This window comes from Ascaphus truei, chromosome 4 (genome assembly GCF_040206685.1).
Source record: "Ascaphus truei isolate aAscTru1 chromosome 4, aAscTru1.hap1, whole genome shotgun sequence".
NCBI lineage: Eukaryota > Metazoa > Chordata > Amphibia > Anura > Ascaphidae > Ascaphus > Ascaphus truei.
The window spans coordinates 124990326-125011144 of record NC_134486.1 but is presented as its reverse complement, the minus strand read 5'-3'; the positions used below and the strand labels follow the sequence as shown (position 1 = coordinate 125011144).

Genomic DNA, 20819 nt, shown 5'->3' with positions numbered 1-20819 from the left:
ACACTGATTTTGTTGGAGGTACCAATAAATATAAGTTTATGTTATCGATAATTTACACTTTTATTCCTGTGGGTGGTTGTGTAGGCAGGGCCCAGTGCACTGCTTTGCCCGGGGGCCTATAATGCTGTTAAGACGGCTTTGGTTACACCTGATGTTCCCATTTTGTTAATGGGGATGTCCAGCTAATATGAGCAGGCAGAACTGATGCCGAAGAGAGAGCTGGGAGCTGCTGAGAGCAGACTGCACATTCTATTTGAAGTTACATGGTGTGATAAACACCTGATATGCGCCCCTTGTCAGCAGGTTCCTTACTAGGCTCTAATACACACCAGATTCTGACTTATACTTTTTCATCAGTTGAAACTGCAGCAAGAGCCCTATGCGGAACTTAACACTCTACAGAAAAATATTTTTAAACAAAAAAGGCACTATCTGTAATGCAACTTTTTTTTTTCTATTTTAATCTATTGCATTCAGTAAATCCTCTGGTTACTTACTCAGAAAACTGCAGCTTACATATTACAATTACGGTGATTATCTGATCTCCATACATTTGCAACTATGTATCAGTGTTTTCTAGTATCCAATTTCTACATTGTAGACATAGGCCCGGTTGTATTCCACGATACACAGATAAATATGCAGAATGCTTTTTTGTGTTCTTATAAAGTTTATTAGTGTTCTATTTGTTCATGTTTTGTCAGTCTTGGTTCAGCATTCCAATTTATTTTAATATACACTAGAGCAGGGGTGTGCAACCTTTCAAGGAAGAAGAGACATTTTCTAAAAAAAATTATTTGTCCAAAATATTCGGAGACCCGCAGCACGTGCATGAATATTACACCGCCACAAATACATACATATACTGTACACACGCTAACAGGTATATACTGTATAAGCATTAACATACTGTACGACAAACTTATTTTTTCCTTTCCCTAACTCTCATTAAAGTATATGGGGAAATAAAATGCATCTCACAATACTTTATTTTGTTTTTCATTGTTTTTCTGTTCAAAATAGTTTGTACAAATTGTCACAGAGACCAGGTTATTTACACCTTTTTACCAGGATCATTCATTGAGCAAAACAAGATAGTGAAAAAAATTGTAATTTATTCGGCATAAATTCGCATACACACAGTGAAACACAAAATACAGACAAAAAGGCACAATTACTGGGGGTCTGGGGTTGAAAACTAGACTTCCTAGGTGCAGGGAACTCTATGGGAGAGTTTTAAACTGACCGGGTATTAGCTCGGAATTTCCTGGAACTCAAATCGGCATGAAATCCCAGCCATAACCGCTACGTTCGTTTCTAAGAACTTGGTCCCTACTGACCCCGAGTCAGCATGAATCTCCTGGAACTCAAATCGGCATGAAATCCCAGCTGCGATCACTACATTAGTTTCTGAGAACTTGGTCCCAAAAGTCGGGACTTAGTCTCTGGCGGGCAGGCTTTTCAGGCTTGAAATCGATGCCGGTTGCCTTGCCTGTGCCCGGAGGGTGGTAAGATGCGTTGCCAGACTGGTGAGAAAAGGGTTAACGATATACTTGCTGAGTCTGGGGTGACAGAAGTCGGAGAGTTAATGTCCAAGAGCCTAGGGTCAGGAGCAGGAGAAAGCAGCATAGTGAGGTCCAAAGCAGAGTCCAGGGGTAAAGAGGTACACGTAGTCAAGCCGAGCCGAGATCAATCCAAGGGAATCCAAACAGAGGCAGGAACAGGAACAAGGAGCTGAAACAGAGAGCTTGGCAAAGTCACTGCACACAGGAGCCACAGAGAAGCTATGCTGAGCGACGACGGAGAGGGCAGACTGGGGTTATAAGGGAAGGAGGACCAATGGTAGCAAGGGGTGGAGCGGAGGCTTGGCTGAGAGCTTGCAGTGATAGGTCCAGGTGATCAGGAAGGGAGACAGGAGAATGATACCTGGTAATAGCCTGCAGCTGATGGGGGGAGGTGCCAGCAGCACGAGAGGGCAGGTAAGAGGATCGGGTGTGCGCGCCTTCTGTAAGGCTGCCGATCGCATGCCCCAATCGCGTGAATGCAGATGCGGCGTGCGCCGCGGAGGAACGGCTCGGCGTGAGAGAGGTAGGATGTTGAGGGAGCGGGGAAACGGGACAGGGAGCCGCCGTGGGGCCAGAGGTGACGGGGACCCGCTGAGAGGCGCGAGTCCCCTGATCCATTACAGTACCCCCCCTTGAGGATCGGACTCCGGACGATCCTCCCAAGGTTTGTGAGGAAATTTCTGTCTAAATTGTTTGAGAAGAGCTGGAGCATGGATATGATGACAAGGTACCCATGAGCGTTCCTCTGGGCCATATCCCTTCCAATGAACGAGGAATTGGAGTCTGCCCCTGGACCAACGTGAATCAAGAATGGACTGGACTTCGTATTCCTGTTGTCCTTGTATTGTGATGGGATTAGGTCTCCGAGGACGGTCCGGAAAGTGTACATTTTGGACAAAGTGTTTCAGGAGGGATACGTGAAACACAGAGGGTATCTTCATGGTAGGAGGAAGCGAAAATTGATATGCTACCGGGTTCATCCGTTCGAGGACCTTGAAGGAACCCAAAAATCTAGGAGCCAGCTTCTGGGAAGGAGTTTTGAGTTTGATATTTCTTGAGGAAAGCCAACTCTGTCTCCAGGTTTGTATACTGGGCCCACCTGACGTCGCCGATCTGCTTGCGTCTTTTCTTTTTGGATGGACCCTTGCAACGCTCTTTGAATCTTTTTCCAAGAATTCTGTAGATTGGAGATGTGAGTATCCGCTGCAGGAACACCTGAGGGGAGGGAGGAGAGGGGAAGACTGCTGGGATGGTACCCATAGTTAATGAAAAAAGGCGACTCTTGCGTGGACTCATTCTTCAGCGAATTAATAGCGAACTCAGCCCAGAGTAATAGGTCCACTCAATTGTCTTGAGATTCTGATAAAAAGCATCTGAGATATTGCTCCAAGGTCTGATTCATTCTTTCCGTCTGCCGTTGGTTTGCGGATGGTAACCCGAGGAGAAGAGAAGGGAAATGCCAAGTCTTTGCGAGAACGCTCGCCAAAATTTAGAGATAAATTGAGTACCTCTGTCAGAAACAATGAAAAATGGCATGCCGTGTAACCTGAAAATTTCTTTAGAAAAAATGTCAGCCAAGGTAGCTGAATTGGGAAGACCCTTGAGGGGTATAAAGTGTGTGTGCTTAGAAAACCTGTCCACTACCACGAGGATCGTATTCATGCCGTGAGAATTTGGAAGTTCCACAATAAAGTCCATGGAAATATGCTTCCAGGGCCATTACGGAATAGGAAGAGGCAGGAGAAGACCAGAAGGTTTGTGTCAGGCGGACTTGCTCTGAGCACAGACTGGACAAGCTCTGGTGAAATCAAAAGTGTCCTTGTTCATTTTGGGCCACCAAAAAGTCCGTTTAATAAGGTCCACTGTTCTCTTGAAGCTTGGATGCCCCGCAGATCTAGAAGAATGCCCCCATTCAAGGATCTTGTGGCGAAAACGTGGAGCCGCGTACAGACGTCCTTCTGGCACCTTAACTCTCCTAGGAATATGAGCCTGAGCTTTATTGATTTCATCCAGGATATCAAAATTATTGGCAGAATGATATGTTTTGCGGGAAGGATCATCTCAGAAGATTCGTTAGATCCTTCCTCCATAGAGAATTGTCGAGAAAGAGCATCGGCCTTGATATTCTTAGTACCGGGAATATAAGAGATCATGTAATTAAAATGAGAGAAAAACAATGCCCAACGTGCTTGGCGGGATCCAAGACGACGAGCCCCCTCAATATATAATAAGTTTTTGTGATCGATGAGAATGGCTACTGGCTCTTTGGTATCCTCGAGAAGATGTCTCCATTCCTGCAGAGCTAATTTGATAGCCAAAAGTTCACGGTTCCCGACATCATAATTTCTCTCGGCAGAAGAGAATTTCCTGGAAAAGAATCCACATGGGTAGAGTTTTTCTTGTGGAGAGGATCTTTGTGAGAGTACTGCCCTAGCTCTCACGTCAGAAGCGTTTACCTCCAGGGTGAAAGGTAGCGCTGTTTCCGGATGCCGAAGGATGGGGGCGGAGACAAAAGCCCTTTTGAGGAACTCGAAGGCTTTGATGGCTTTGGAAAACCATGCTGTGGGATCAGCACCTTTTTTGGTCAAAGCCGTAATGGGTAATGCGATAGTGGAGAAATTACGGATGAATTTTCGATAGTAGTTAGAGAAACCAAGGAAACGTTGAACGGCTTTTAGGGAATTCGGCAGCAGTGAATCCAAAACAGACTTCAATTTCTCAGGATCCATTGTGAAACCCTTATTGGAGATTATATAGCCAAGGAAGTCTGTGGAAGATTCGTGGAAGAGACATTTCTCCATCTTCACGTAGAGGCGATTAGCACGGAGACGTGAGAGGACCACCTTGGTGTGACGAATGTGTTCTTCCAGGTTCTTGGAGAATATGAGGATATCGTCTAGATATACGATGACGAAAATTCCCAGAATGTCCCGGAAGATATCATTCATAAATTCTTGGAAGACGGCAGGAGCATTGCAGAGGCCGAACGGCATCACTAGGTATTCATAATGACCTGAACGCGTATTAAATGCAGTTTCGGCGTCGTGTTCTCTCCGCAGCCCGAAGCTGTTGGCTACCGATTTGCATCGGTTCGGGGGCGTCCAACGCAGGAAGAGTCGAGAGAGGAGACCTAGGGGAAACAGGCAAGGGAGACGGTAAATGAGGGAGCTGGCGCTCGTGGCGTCGCTCTTGAATGCGCTGATCCATCCGGATGCTGAGGGCAATGAGTTCCTCTAGAGATGAAGGACGAACATGAGCTGCGAAGTCATCCTTGAGGGATTCAGACAAACCCTGCCAGTAAGCCGCGGCGAGAGCCTCATTGTTCCACTGGGTTTCCGCAGACATGGTGCGGAACTCCACCACGTATCTTGCAGCCGGCCTGCGACCCTGGGAAAGATGAAACAAGTTAGAAGTGGCAGTCTCCCAACGTGCTGGTGTGTCGAAGACCAGCTGAAATTCTCGCCGGAACTTGGGGTAATCTTGGGTTAGGTCTGCTCGGTGTTCCCAGGGGGGAGAAGCCCAGACGAGGGCGTCACCAGTGAGCAGGGCATAGACGTAGGCCACCTTCGAACGAACTGAGGGAAAACTAGATGGGGACATCTCGAACTGGACGTCACACTGGTTCAAGAAACCCTGGCAAGTAAGGGGGTCTCCGGCAAATCGATTAGGAGGTGGAATACGTGGTTCCAAATTACCCATAGGTAGTGGGGTTAGAGGGGACGGTACAGCTGGAGAGTCCCGCAGGGAGAGAGTAGAAAGTTTTTGCGCCACAGCGGTAACTTGGTCGCTTAAAAATTGCCAGTGACCATAGTGACACCTTGGCCCACCTCAGGGGGGTCTGCGTTTGTTGGGCTCAGCATAATGTAACGCCTGTATGCCCGCAGACCTGGCCAGTCCCCAGTACTGTTGTGGGTAAGGGTATAACACGCACCCACAGCAGTGAGGGTGTGCCCGGAGTGTGGTAAGATGCGTTGCCGGGCCTGGTGAGAAAAGGGTTAACGATATACTTGCTGAGTTCGGGGTGACAGAAGTCAGAGGGTTAATGTCCAAGAGCCTAGGGTCAGGGGCAGGACACTTTGGGCCTGGCTCTCCCCTGAGCTTCCTGGGTTGATGCTTCTTTACCCCAAATGTGCTGCCAGTGGCTGTGGGGAAGGAGTGCTGCTGGTGGCTGGGAGGGGGGGGGTTGCTACCTCATGACTGTGTGCTGGGATGGGGGCTGGTGCTGCCGTTGGCTGGGGGGGGGGGAGGCTGGTGCTGTAGGGGCTGGGGGGGGGCTTGTCCTGCTGGTGGCTGGGGGGGGGGGAGGCTGGTGCTGTCGGGAGCTGGGGGGGCTGCTGCCTGTGGCTTTGGGTGCTGCTGGATTTTCAGACGGTGGCTGGGGGATAGGGTGAGGGTGGTTGCCGCTGCCCAGCTGCTGCCTCTTTCACTGTGTGTTGGGGGGGGGTGGCGGGTAGGCCGGGGCTGGTTGGGCCTCTATTTGTCACCCGGCATCTCCCCAGCTGCTGGGCTGCCTTCTCACTGTCCTATACTGGGCTGCTCTGTGATGTCAGCACTCGTGGGAAGTTGAGGCACGCACTTCCAGTGCGCGTTGGCATCAGAGAGTCCCAGTGTGGAACAGTGCAGGAGGCAGCCCAGCAGCAAAGTCCCAGGCTTAAACCTCTTTCTGAACTCTTTATTTAGCAATCATTTCGAGAATTTTGTCATTGCTGCCAAAGGTGTGGGATTATCACGAAATGTGAGAAGCTTTACTGTCCATTGTTCCCCGCCCAGTTTTTTTTATAAAAGAGGAAAGTGTATGTAGAGTCCAAACACAGACCAAACTGTTCTCAAAAGCTTTTCCAGCCAGAGTGAAATAAAATGACAAACAGGAGTGAAAATCATGCAACAGTTGCAGGAAGCGGCTTCAGCTGCTGAGGGGATGTCGCTAGACAAGCTGCTTTTCCCTTACAAAGGAGTGTTATACCCCAGAGTTTAATGCAGTCTTGAGACATTTGAGGCTTTGGGATCCTAATCTAACTAGCAGTTACTGAAACTGTGTCTTTGATGATCAACCTCCTATCACAGTGTTTTTCAACCAGGGTTCCAAGGAACCCTAGGGCTCCCCGGGCATCCCTAAAGTGTTCCCTGTGATTTTAAGATTATTTTAAAATTGCACCAAAATACAGAAGAATTTCCAATGCATCTGACCTCAAACTCACTGTTAGAGCGCGTTGGGGTTCCTCAGAATTTCATAGGGTTCCTTGACCAAAAAAGGTTGAAAACCACGTTAACATCACGGAAAGCTCTGGGGTTCCCTGGGTTTGCCGGACCTTCCGTAATTAAAACTGTTCTCGAGGGACCCAGCATTTATCTTTCTTACACAGCTCCCAGATACCCATGAGCACGGCACAGGTCTTGGTCCACTTCACAGACCTCTACGCCGACAGTGCTTAGAGTATGAGTACCAACCTAACCTGGAAACTACACTGGGCAATCACACTGTACCAATTCACACTCTACATATAGAACTCGGACTCCTCCCTACATACAAGAGCACTTTGGAGCTTGCTAGACCCAGTTCAGACAACCCTCTGGGATAAGGACACAGATAGAGACCCAGCTCCACTTTTAGACAGTGACCCCTTGATTATTAATGGTCACATCTTGCTACAGAGGGTTTAATATTTTAATATTCAGTACACGCTGACTATTTCACAGCTTGATTTACCCTCATTATTCTATTATTCCTGATACAGATACTTTGCTGAACATTGGTCATCTGGACTTATGAGTCCATTTTACTCGTTTTGACACACTGACCTCTGCTATCTTTTTATTGTTTGTTGTGTTTATTATCTAGCTCCTTCCCTATCCCCTTTATTATTACAGTTATTAAAAGTTAGGTTTTACATCTCTCACTCCTTTCAGACCCTACTAGTACTGAGTGCACCCAATAGGGGCTTGTTTTCTTTCTTCTGCGTATCCTCCATGATCAACCTCCTATCTGAAATCAAGATGGCATATGTACATATTCACTAAGGGGTGCTAAGCTTTAGCACATCCTAACTCCCATTTATTTGAATGGCAGTTAGGTCGTACTAAAGCTTAGCATGCTTCAGTGAATAGGAGCCATATTGTGACTGCAAGTGCATGGTCGAATTGAGTGCTATCAGTCATATGGTTGTTCTCCGGGAGGTTGCCTGCGCTCACTAGCTGCTGCTAGTAGCAATCTCCTGGAGAACAAATAATAAAATCACAAGGAAGATAATCTCTAAGCCCATTTACCAATGAGTCTTTTTTTTTTTTTTTGCATTATTATTGTTTTTTTCTGCAGTAGTTTCCATTTTAATAAACTTATTAAGCAAATCTGTTAATTTTGGCACATTAGTACATCCGAAAGGTTCCCACTTCCCATATTTATCAATGTTTCTTTTTGAAACATTAATAGCTTATACAAACAATTTAACGACACTAATAGCCAATTTAGCAGATGGTAATGTGCCTAATATTGCACAGTCATAAACGGCATATGAAAAATCACACACTGTTATTGCTCACCGCTCCTTTATGTTTGAATGGAGCTGTAAGAAATTGTGTTTTATAGTAACACTATATTGTGCGATAATGGGAGGAGTAACGCCTGCTACAGTACATCTGTTTGTTATTAACTAAATATGTCAACACTAAAGGGTTATCCACGAAGCTCAAAGAAGGGTTATTAAAGCTCATTTTGCATTGACTGCATTTCTCATTAAGGTCTGACCTCTTGCTGATATGATCATACAGAAAATAAAAATAAAATACTTTTCAAAGGAAACATTTTCTTGTCTTACAAGACGGTATATTCTGTTCACGATAAAGAGCCAGCAGCAATTATTCCAACGCTAGAATTTGGATCTCCTGGCAAATCTGTGGTTTGTATAAAATGTAAATATTACTGCTATCAAACAAGCACTTTTATAGCATTGTTTCATTAAATGATAGGATCATTACATTGCACAATAATTCATTAGTACGAATAGACAGTGACATTAGGTGAATGGCCTCCTAGAATTTCTACAATTATTTGTTTCCAATACAGATATAAGACTATTTTGTTTTTTGCAATAGTAATTTTGGTTTCAAAAAATAATAATCATAACTGAATGGAATCTTACATTTTAAGGAATTATTGGATTTAGTTATTGGAAAATACATTTAATCATAACAGAAATAGTCTATAAAGTGAGGAAGGAAGTAGAAGTTTTTTTATACAACAATTTAATTGTTTTAAAGTGTTAATTTGTCCTGACTGGTAAATGATCAGATATAACAGTGTTTGTAAGACACAAAAGTAGGTTCTTATCTGTAAATGTAGGCAAGTTGATTCTGTCATTGTTTTATTTACCATGGCATAACAGGGTGGCCTCCTGGTTAGGTCAGTAAGGACTCCACACACCACATAATGCAACACAAAATATCCTTTTATTTAATGGACAAGGGAAAACAGCTTCTCAGGGCACTTAGATACACAGTGGAGCACAACAGTCTTAAATGGCCTTACTTTGGACATGGGATGAGTCCCAGCTGTCCCAGGCAATCCCACTGGGAACGTGAACCTGTCTCCTTGCAGGTTCTGTAGCTTATGGTGTCCTGTGAAAACACTCTTGTAAAAGTATGGGATGCGGGGTCTGAGTCCCCACTGTTACCAGGCAAATTCACTGCAAGCATGAAGCATGGGTCGCTGCAGGCTTGGAGCTTTGTGTTGGTGCGGCATGTGAATCCCAGCTGGTCTCTCTGCTCTCCTGTTTCTTCTGGAACACTGACAGGGAGTATCTGCGTATCTTTTATACCATGATTTAATGCTTCATTGACTGAAAACACCCTTGCAGACCTGACATCTAGGGTGTGGTCGGATCCTGGCAGAGTGAGGGGGTTCACCCCTTTACTCCCTCACATGGGACTTAACTCTCAACTGCATCAACGCAACTCAACAGTGTGATATAGATTGATTTCTTTCTTCAGATCTTACTCTGTTACATTCCAGTACCAACAGACTAGGAAATGGGAATACAAAACAGAACTAAATGAATAACATACAATTGACCAGGAGTTAGTTGGCAGCTTTGTGTTAGTGATGTAAAATAATTATACTATGTATCCATGATTCAAAGTTACATTAAGGACACATTTAACTATAAATAAACAAATGTCAATAATGGTAACAAACAGTAAATGTATGAAAAAACATTACATAAACAACAAATTTGGGACTTCAATAAATAATGTTGTTACAAATTATATTTTAGTGTGAGCAGTGCATGAACATTTTCATATTAAATAAATGTTTGATTAAATAATGCCGTTGTTATCCCTTTCAATAAAATACCATAATAACATCAGGAAAGTCCATGAAACGTTCTGAATCATGAATGTATTAAATGTTTCCTGGTTAGATATTGATTACTCAACCTTAGAGATATATAAAACATCTTGATCTCAAAAATATGTAAAATATAGTATTAAAACAACCTACTAAGGCTACGGCTCCGCTGCCAAAGACAGCGCGCCCGCACTACAAACAGGCGGCACGTGAAAGTTACTGCACCGCGATCTGCGGTTGCTTTTTTTGGCGCGGGGGGCGTGGCCAAAGCGGGACGTGGGGTTGGGGGAGGAAACGCTGTTCGCACACCCTTGCACCCCTCTCCTTCAACCGTGGGCAGGAGGGGGAGGCGGCGCCATGCGGGAGCCCCGCACGCCAACAAGCTGGCCCCTTCACAGCTCCCCCGGGGGGATCGGGGGCTGGGGGACACCTCCACGCGCTAACCACTGAACCACCAGTGCAGTGCCAGTCTCTCCCTGTGCGCGCCAGTCTCTCCCCAGCTTCCCCCCCCCCCCCCCCACACGCTCAATCTGCCCAGAGCGGGCAAGTATGGTGCCAGTCATGCTCCAAAGCCCAAACAACCGACTGACCCCGCTCCCACTTCCCTGCCCGAGCGGGCAGCAGCCGCGGGGATCGGGGGGGGGGGGGGGACCCGGGCAGCAAAAAGTGAAAATAAATGAGGGAGGTGGAGAGGGGCTGTAAGAAACACACACAACACACAATATATATATATATATACACACACACACACACTTCCCCGCCCCCCACGAAGCTCTGACAGCTCCAGACCCGGCACTGATTGGCTCACAGCCACACCACGTGACGCGTCACCGCTCGGGATCTCAATTCTCTTGCATCCCCTGGTGGCTGATGCGTCACAGCGTGTAGTGAGCCGTGCAGGGAGGAGGGACTGGGACCTGCTCGGGAGGATACCAGGTGATGGCGAGTAACACGCACGCAGCGGGACCAAAGCCATATGCTACAAAAGTAAAACATTTATTGAATTAATACGAATATCATGAGTAAATGTATACTGTACAGATTTCAAGACTACAAAAAAGTTTCTTCTATGACCTTTGAATGTTTGTATTTTGCACGTCACACAAAATATTTAATAATTTCTAATAATAATAACATGTTTTTGTATAGCGCTGCTAGTTTTATGTAGCGCTTTACAGAGACATTTTGCAGGCACTAGTCCCTGCCCCGTGGAGCTTACAATCTATGTTTTTGGTGACTGAGGCACAGGGAGATAAAGTGACTTGCCCAAGGTCACAAGGAGCCGACACCGGGAATTGAACCAGGCTCCCCTGCTTCAAACTCAGTGCCAGTCAGTGTCAGTGTCAGATTCTGTTGTCATTTACTATATGTCACGGCTTCTCACTCCTTTAACAAAATAAAAGACACATTGTTAGATCTCAACTCTTTTGTTTTTCAGAAACTAAAACAAGAATCTTCACCAAGAGTCTTAGCAACACATTTATTTTACGATGACATCCCCAAAACTGTTTTTGATAAGAAAGTGAAGGTGAATAATTTAATTTTGCTCTTGATTTATGGAGGTGCTATGGGTGTTTCTTAATTTTGTCTACAAATATGGATACGCCTATATTTGCATTTAAACTAAAATGTCATCTGACTACACTCTAAATCCCATATTAAAGCATTGCTGCAAATTATCTAGTTAAGTATAAAAAAAAGGGAAACTAGAAAATATTTTATGAGTTAAAAAATTAAGGGCAAGCAGGGGATTTGAGCAAGCAGAAAAGTATGCAGATGTACAGGTACTTGGAGAAAGAGAACTCCCTTGATGGTGCACTACAGTAATGTTAAGATTGATTATTTACAAATACAAATAAACCCGCCATTACCCAATACGGCAAAACATACGTCGTGTTTTTCTTGAGCCGGCTGTACTTTGTTCATGGTGGAATGCAGTCCGAGTTCCCGCTGATTAAGCTCGCTCTGTATCTAAGCAGTAAACAGTACGCATTCTGCGACTGCAACCCGGTACTGATCCGGACAGAGACGGGGACCCGTACACTACTAGTCCACCTTACAAGTGTCTCTACACTAAAATGAGTTGTATTAAGATAAGCTAGGAGGAGGGGGGTGGAGGGGGTCAGGCGATGAATCTCCATCCATTGTCCTTCCATCCGACGCCAGTGGCGGACTGCCACTTCAGTGGTACGGCACCACCCTCTCGACTGGAGTTGTACTGCCTCTGCCACATTATTGCTACCTAGGGGAACCCTACGTCCAGACCGTCCTGCTCGTCTCACTCCCGGGCACCCCTCATAGGAGAACTCACTTCCTTTAAATTACAGCCAAATTGTGGTATCGTTCACCCCTTGGATGTCCGTCTGTGCCAACCAGGGCAGCCAGACTTTTTGGAATTTGTCGCCGGAGTCATTGATTAAGCTCGTTAATTTTTCCATTCGGGATATGAACCAAATTCTATTCCTGATCTTTGCTAGTGATGGGATTGCGTTCTGGTTCCATAATGCTGCGGTCTCGCACGTCATAGCCGTTGCAAAATGTGCTATTAATCTGTTCCCCGAGCGCGAAACCTCCTCTGTGGGTTTGCTTAGTAGGAACACCCATGGGTCAAGCGTAATTTGGAGGCCCAAAAAGAGACTCTGTAGCCAATCTCTAATCTGAGTCCAAATCGGTACTATTTTCGGACAAGACCACAGCATGTGCACCAAGTCCCCCCGTTCCCCGCACTGCCTAGGGCAGAGCGGGGAAGAGCCTGGGACAAATTTAGCTAATCTAACTGGGGTGAGATACCAGCGCAACATTACCTTATATGAGTTCTCCTTCAAGGTCGTGCAGATGGAGCTACTAGCTGCCGCTCTGAAAATCGCAGTCCAGTCCTCGTCCTCTAATGTGCACTGTAGATCCGACTCCCACTGGGCCATAAATCTGGGTTTGTCGGTATCAGACTTGTCAGCACCGACCACGTCTCTGAATAAGGTAGAAATCAGTCCCTGCGTGTTTGTACCTCTCACGCAGAGCTGTTCAAACTTTGTTAGCGGTGGTCTCGCCGGATGTGCGTTGTAAAATGCCCGTACCTGGAGGTATCTAATAAATTCTGTGTTGGGGATATCCGTTTCTGACTTTAAAAGCTCGAAAGATTTAATTGTGTTACTACCCTCCAGATCCTTCAATCTTCTCAACCCCGATTTGCGCCACAATGGGAAACTCTTGTTCGCTAGTCCGGGAGCAAAATCCGTATTACCATATAGGGGGGCCATAAGCGTATGTTTGGAGGTCAGCGAGCGACTACTTTTAGATGCTTCCCAGACCGAGAGCGAGTTGAGCACAGAGGATAGTGTTTTATTTATGTCCTTTACCCGTTTTCTCGGGTACCAGATTAGGTCCCCGAGCTCTAGAGGGGCACACATCTCCTTTTCTAGTGCCACACACCGCCTAAGCTCAGGGTCCCCATGCCACTGCGTAATTTGGCACAATTGTGCCGCTTTGTAATAGGACATAATGCTCGGGACAGCTAGACCCCCCCCCTCCTTTGACTGCTGCATCATTTTGGCGTTTATCCGTGGTTTTTTCCCCTTCCAAATAAATTTCGAGATCGCTTTTTGGAGTCCCATAATATCTGCCCGAACCACGGGTACCGGGAGAGTCTGAAACAGGTATAAAATCCGGGGGAGGATGTTCATCTTGACGCTATAGATCCGTCCTATCCATGAGATACCATATGCTGCCCAGTCTTGTAATTCCTTTTTTAGAGTTTTCAATAGACTGGGGTAATTTGCTTGATATAGGGAGCCTATCTTTTTTGTGATATACACCCCTAGGTATCTTATGGAGGAGGGTCTCCACTTAAACTCAAAGTTGAGTTCAATCAGCTTCTCCATCTCTCGGGGAACATTAAGACTTAGGGCCTCTGATTTTGTCTGATTAATCTTGAACCCCGAGATCTGGTTAAATTGTTCTAGAAGCCCGAACAGATTAGGTAGCGAGATTAGCGGCTTCGTCAGGGTTAGAATAATATCGTCTGCATACAAAGCCACTTTGTGTTCTTGTGAGTGTATTTGTACTCCAGTGATATCTTTGTTGTTACGAATTTGGGCTGCTAGTGGTTCAATGCATAAGGCGAACAACAAGGGCGATAGCGGGCATCCTTGTCTCGTACCACTTTTAATTGGAAACAGCTCTGAGGGAAACCCCTGGTGAACCACCCGAGCTGCAGGCGCGTTGTACAGCGCTTTTATTGCCCTCTGGAACTTGCCTCCAAATCCAAACGCTCCAAGTGTGGACTCCAGGTATGGCCAGTCAATCCTGTCGAAGGCCTTCTCTGCATCTAAGCTTAAAACCACGCTCCGGACCCCGTTGGCTTCCACGAAATCAATTATATCCACAATCCGTCTAGTATTGTCGGCCGCCTGTCTGTTTGTAATGAAGCCAACTTGGTCGGGATAGATAAGCCTCGGCAGAATGACACTCAAACGATTGGCCAGCAATTTAGAGTAGATTTTAACATCTGTATTAATTAATGATATAGGCCGATAGCTTTGACAATTTGTGGGGTCCTTGTCCCCTTTATGAATCAAGGAGATCGACGCCTGGAGCATCTGTTCAGAGAAGGGCTCTCCAGCTAACACTCCGTTAAATAACCGAAGCATATGTGGAGCGAGGACTCCAATAAATTTTTTATAGTATAAATTTGAGAACCCGTCTGGGCCTGGGGCTTTAGAGGGTTTTAAACCCTTGACCACTGCCAACAGTTCTTCCCCTGTGAAGTCGCCCTGAAGTGCCTCTCGCTCTAAGTTGTCCAGTTGTGGTAATTCTGCGCCTGCCAGGAATTTCCGCAGTTTACTGCTTGTCCTGGCATTGTGGACCACCTTCTCCCCATTATATAGCTGCGCGTAGAACTTTTTAAACTCATCTACAATAATTTTGGGATTTGACGAGACCTTCCCCTCTGCCGTCCTAATAGAGTTAATATTAAAATTTGGCTGTCTATTTCGGAGTCTGGTGGCTAGCATGGTGTCTGGCTTATTAGCTTTCTCAAAGAACTTCCTCTGTGTCCAACTCAGATCTTTCTCAGCCCGGGATGTAAGGAGGAGGTTGAGCTCAATCCTAACATCCTTCAACTCCTTTAATGTTTCCTCTCTACCTGAACGGCTATGTAGTGTAGAGAGCTAGTGTAACCTCTGATAAAGCTGGGTCATTTTGGCCTCTTTCTGTTTCTTTTTCCTAGCTGCTATGCCAATTAATATCCCTCTCATCAAGGCCTTGTGAGCCTCCCACAATGTTGTGTGGGACTACACTGACCCAAGATTAGTTTGGAAATACTGTGAGATTTCACCCTTAACTTGTTTTGCGATTTCAGGTATTTTAATCAGCGATTCGTTTAGCCTCCAATTTGCTCCCGACCTAGGCGGATTAATTTGCACGCATCTCAGCTCTACAGACGCATGATCCGACCATGTTATGTCATGTATGTGCGTGTCGGATATCTGTGGGACCATTCTACCAGACACAAAGAAGTGATCAATCCTGCTGTATCTGTCATGGGGATGGGAATAAAATGTGTATCCACGGTCTCCCTGATGTTGTTCTCTCTATATATCTATTAGGCTCATCTGTCTTAGTCCTTTTAGCATCGGCCCGTTACCCTCTCTCCTCTGACTCTGAGGCAATGGGGAGCGGTCTACCCTTGGGTCCATGACTTTATTAAAGTCCCCTGCAAGCACAACGTGACCCTCAGCAAAGCGCTGGAGTGTCTGAAAAAACTCATCTAAGAACCTAGGTTCCCCTGTGCCCGGGGCATTTACGCTCGCCAGTGTCAATCTGCTCTGTTTTAAGAGGCCCACTAGTACAATGTACCTCCCTCCAGGATCCCGTTTGACTTTCTCCACTTGAAAGGGGGCCCTGTTGTGGAATAATATTGCTACTCCTTTTTTCTTTTCTTTGGCAGCGGACAAAAATACCTGTCTATAATGCTAATCTAAAAATTTCGGGGTGTTTTGGACACTAAAGTGAGTCTCTTGTAAGAAGATAACATCAGCTCTTTAAATTCGGAAAAGGCAACCTTCCTCTTATTCGGGCTATTGAATCCCTTAACATTCTGCGATAGGAATGTTACCGCCATGTACTTGTGTGGGGTGGGTGGCTGTGTAAATAGCAGATCTCGTGCCTACCTAGGGATATTGCTGTGTGGTGGGATGTGCGTCGCCGTCGATGGTGGAGGGCTTCCTTCTTTTCTTCGCCATGAAGACCAGGGGTAGGGAGGGAAGAAAACACTAGGGAAAAACATAAAGAACATATATCAACATACAGAACCGTGTTGGTCCAGCCGGACCTCGGGTTCAGTGCCCGGGTAGGATGTTCTTCCTCTGGACCCCCCTCCCCACTGGTCCAGCACCATGGCCTCTCTTTCAGACCACGGGTTCCCGGGACTTTGACGGTGGTGCGGGCTAGGCCCGCAACGTCGTCTGTGGAGCGCATGCCTGCGGGTAGGGTTGGCAACGTGCCTCCTCCCCCCTGTCGGCAGCTGTTCCTGTCAGCTCTAAACTCTTACCAAACTCATCTATATCTATAACTATCTCTATAACTACCCTCCCCCCCCCAACTGGTAACCCACCCCCTTAACCCCTACATCGCCTACCCGGAACGTTGGAACCTTATCTGCCCCCTCCTATTTCTATTTGCAGACTCCTTTGCAATACCCAGCTTCCTATATCTGCCTGGTAGTGTACCCTCCCGAACCCCCCCCCTCCCTCTCAGGATCCTCATTGCGTTCGCGCTCTCCCTCTGTATGTGGGGTCCTTATCGCCTGCTCCCCCTCCGTTGTTGTCCCTCTTATATCCCCCCAGAGACAGATCTCATGCTCCCCCGTCAGGAAGTTCCACATCGGGGGCTGCGGGCATTGGTACTCCAGCCTCTGAGGTCTCGCGGGCTCCGATAGCTTGTCAAGTCTCGCGTGAGCCCCGTAGAGCGGTCATGTCTCGCGAGACTCTGCCGGTGACGTCACCAGGACAGGCGAGAGGATCGCATTCGTGGGCTGTCTCTCGGCGAGAGAGGGCGGAAAAGGAGGCGGGTCGTCCCAGCGGAGCAGATCCTTCGCGCCAATTCCTCGCCGCCATTGAAGTTCCGCGCCTCTTCTGCTTCTTCTGACCCAGGTATGATCGAACGGCCATTTTATGGGTCTGCCTTTATTTCACAGGATTTTGTTCTCTCTGCCGGCCGGATTTGCAGGGGGGCGCCATCAAGTCACTCCTTGGGATGGGTGTCAACGATAACTGGGACAAAACGGAGAATTAAGGGAACGATGATTTGGGCAGATAGTGCCACTGCTGGGTATTTTTTTTTTCTTCCCTTTTTGATGTTTAGCCGCTCTAGGCTCTAGCTGATTCTGTCACCCCCCGTCGCCCTCTCCGCCCTTTTATCCCTCGCCGATGAGGGCACCTCCACCCAGGGCTCCGCGTTCGAAGAGGCCGTCTCTTGCCTCTCTGCTTGAGCAGTGTCAGACCCTCGAGGAGTATTGGGCGCCCCCTTAATCCCTAGTTTCATGAGGAAGGCCGCGCTTTCGGAGGGTTGCCTCAACACGTGGGAGCGGCCATTTCTAATCACTACCAGGGCAAAGGGGAAGGCCCACCGGTACCTAATGTCTCTGTCTCTAAGTTCCTTCGTGACAGGCAGCACTGCTCGTCGGCGGGCGAAGGTAAGGGGGGAGATGTCCTGAAAGACAGTTAAAGTGATCCCTTCAAACGTTATACAGTATGTGGGGTGGCCCTTGTGATTCTGCTCACCTCCTCCTTCGTTTTGAAGTGGTGCAGCCGGAGGATGACATCCCGCGGGGGGTTCGACGGCAGAGGCTTTGAGCGTAGAGCCCTGTGGCAGCGGTCCATCGTTAGTTCGGCCTCTGTTTTCCCCGGTAGCAGGGATGCCATCCACCGGCTGAGCAGGGCCTCAGGATCCATGATTTCCTCCGGTATCCCCCTCACGCGCAGGTTGTTGCGCCGGTCCCGGTTTTCAATATCCTCCTGCCTGGCTTCCAATTCCGCGATCCTGGCCTCTAGAGCCCCCAATTTTGTGCCTGTCTCCTGATGTAACCGATGGCTGTCCCCCATGCGGTCCTCCAGCTCACTGGTGCGGGTGCCTATCTGTATAATGTCTTTTCTGAGGCTTTCCACTTCCCCTCTGAAAAACGTTTTTAGGTCCGTGAGGAGCCTTGCTATCTCCTTTTTAATGATTTTAGTGTGGCCCGCAGATGCACCCTCTGCCTCCTGGGCCGAGTCAGAGTCTGAGACTGCAGAGTGATCCGTGGTTCCCGCTTTGCCCACGCCAGCAAAGTATGACCGGACATCTGTCTTGGCCTTTGGTTTCTGCCTCCGTGTTGCCATTGCTCCACTGATGGGATCAATATGTTCCCTGAGTTATCGGGGTTCCGTGCGTGGTGTTTTTCAACCGAGCTGTTTGGTTTGTTACCGCTTTAATTTTATAATTCTGCCGACGGGTAATGGAGCTGTGTGTTCACACCACCATCTCCAGCCCGCCGCGCATGCGCATCTGTGCTAAACTTTTTAAGTCACCTGGGCTACCAAATACCACTATTCTGCTGACTTAATTTTCTGGATATTTTTTACCTATCCGGAAGCTGATTTGAAACTATACTCATATCAATCATTACTTACGTTTCCATTTAGAGATCGGTACTGGAACAAGTCTGGGCTGTTTTGATTTCTGCAGCTCAACAAACTCGATCTTGAGTCCATTCTTTCAATTCACTTCTTGCTTCCAAGCTTGTTGGCTATCTTAGTTCGTAGCCTGAGAAATCAACGGCACAGGGGGTTGATATGCTGGGCTATTCTATCTGCCTACTTTCGAAAACCAGTGCAGCGGACACAAGTGCCAGTCCCTACTCGGTGTATTACATTTTAGTGATAGATTTGTCCTATTTTTCATCACCTACAAAACCACTAAGGATACTCTTTCTGGTGCTTCAAACAGAGTCCGCATTGGCTACATAGCGGCAATCATTCAATTAGTGAAGATACAAACCGACCCTTCCGACTATCACCAGTAGCTTAATTAATTCCGGAACCAATACATACAAAGAACATTAGAGGGATATGAATCCCTCTCTATCACGATCCCTTGTATATGTATATAGCTATAAGAGATATATGATTAGGGGGCAACAATTATTTGTTTAACGCTCCCACTAGAATAGTAGGTGATCTCGAACAGCGTCCTAAACAGAGTCTGATCGGGGTTAATAATTTCAGGCTGCTCTAAATCGCACCGCAACTCTACCGTTCTGCTCTATGGAAGCACGAAAAACTTACCCCACATACTGCAACTTCAGGCTCAACAAAATAGCCAGCAGTGTATTGGATCGTATATATATTTAAAGGCTCTGACACTCAGTCCTGCTTTAAGCATGGACTGACTGGGTAGATCACTTACAAGTCTCCATTGCTATATTCATACTTAATGTATTAACCCCTACACTCAGTCTCCGTTTTACTTATTAGATTGACTGTGGGGTAGATTATATGACAGTCTTAGGGGGCTATTCACTAAGCTCTGTTAAGTCGTTTTAATAGCGCAAAGTGCTCTTAGAACGTGATGTTCCCGCCGAACATGATTCATTAAGCCACGCAAACAGGCACTTTGCGCTCTTAAAGTGACTTTTCCCTGGAAATTTTTCTAAGTCCAACTTTACTCGTACGATAACCTGTTTGCGTTCAATTCTGCCCTTCTCCGGGATTCACTAAGCTACGCAAAGTTATCGTACGCGAAAGTTGCGTTCAAAAAAGATCGCCAGCTCAAGGCAGGTGATAAAAAAGCTGGACTTAGAAAAATTTCTTTGTTTACATTTTTCCATGCGCAAAACCCATACAACAGGCCGGCGAGTGTCCCCGGCTGACCCCGCGGGTGTCCCCGAAGGAGGCCTGGGGTCGCGCGGGTGTCCCCGGCTGACCCCGCGGGGGTCCGGAGGTCCCCGGCTCACCAAGCGGGGGTCCCTGCGGGAATTCTGGGGTCCCTGCGGGAGTCCGGGGTGACCCACGGGCGTCCCAGGATCCCTGCGGGAGTCCCGGGGTACCCGCGGGCTTGCGGTACCAATGTTGTGCCTACAAAAATACTAAACAATATTTCTAAATAAATACACCCCCTAACACATACAATACAGTAATGGGCAAAATTACTATTACCCACATATGGATAATAATGCATTTGCCATTTTAAATACACATAAATTACAATAAATACATATTACACTTACCTTTTCCAGGCACCCACGATGAAGGTCGTCTTCATCCTCATCTTCATCCTGCCCATGTCCCCCCGGTGCTGTAAAACATACACAACAATCAAAATAGCCAATGTAATGTCCCTTAACCCCTTAATCACCATAGCGGTCATCAACCGCTACAGTCATAATGGGGTTAAGCCACCCTCACCCACCACTGGGGAGGCCAAAATACCCTCCCCCACTTCCCATCCCGTGAGGCCAAACCACCCTCACCCACGGGAGGCCTACGCACATACCCTTGGGGCCAATACCCCCTTCCCCCACCCCCATTACCCACAAGAAAAACAATACACAGCCCCACAATAAACATCATTATATTTATTCAATACATAACCCACCCCCTGTGCCCCCCCATAAATACATGATTTATTATTTTACATACAGGGTTAATACCCCAGGCCCACGGGAGTCCCCGGTGGCCCTGGCGATGTAGACATCACAGTAGCACAGCACCATGTTTCAAACAGGGTCTGGAGGCCTACAGGTGGTCCCCGCCAGGCGCCGTGGTCTACCAGGTGGTCTCTGCGGGTCACCGTGGGCCACAATGGGGTCTCCACGGTAGGCCCGCGGGTGCCTGGGGGGCCCCGGGTCAGACTCACAGGTGTCTGAGGGGCCTCGGGTGGTT

At 47.1% G+C, this 20819-nt stretch overlaps 1 long non-coding RNA gene across 1 annotated transcript; it reads right to left on the bottom strand.

The window, feature by feature from the left end:
- Nucleotides 1-8989: 8989 nt before the first annotated feature.
- Nucleotides 8990-18685, bottom strand: LOC142493081 (uncharacterized). Its single transcript, XR_012800974.1, has 3 exons — nt 18570-18685; nt 16074-16175; nt 8990-9580 (listed from the first exon to the last, which is right to left on the bottom strand). It is a non-coding gene; the product is annotated as an uncharacterized LOC142493081 (long non-coding RNA).
- Nucleotides 18686-20819: the final 2134 nt, after the last annotated feature.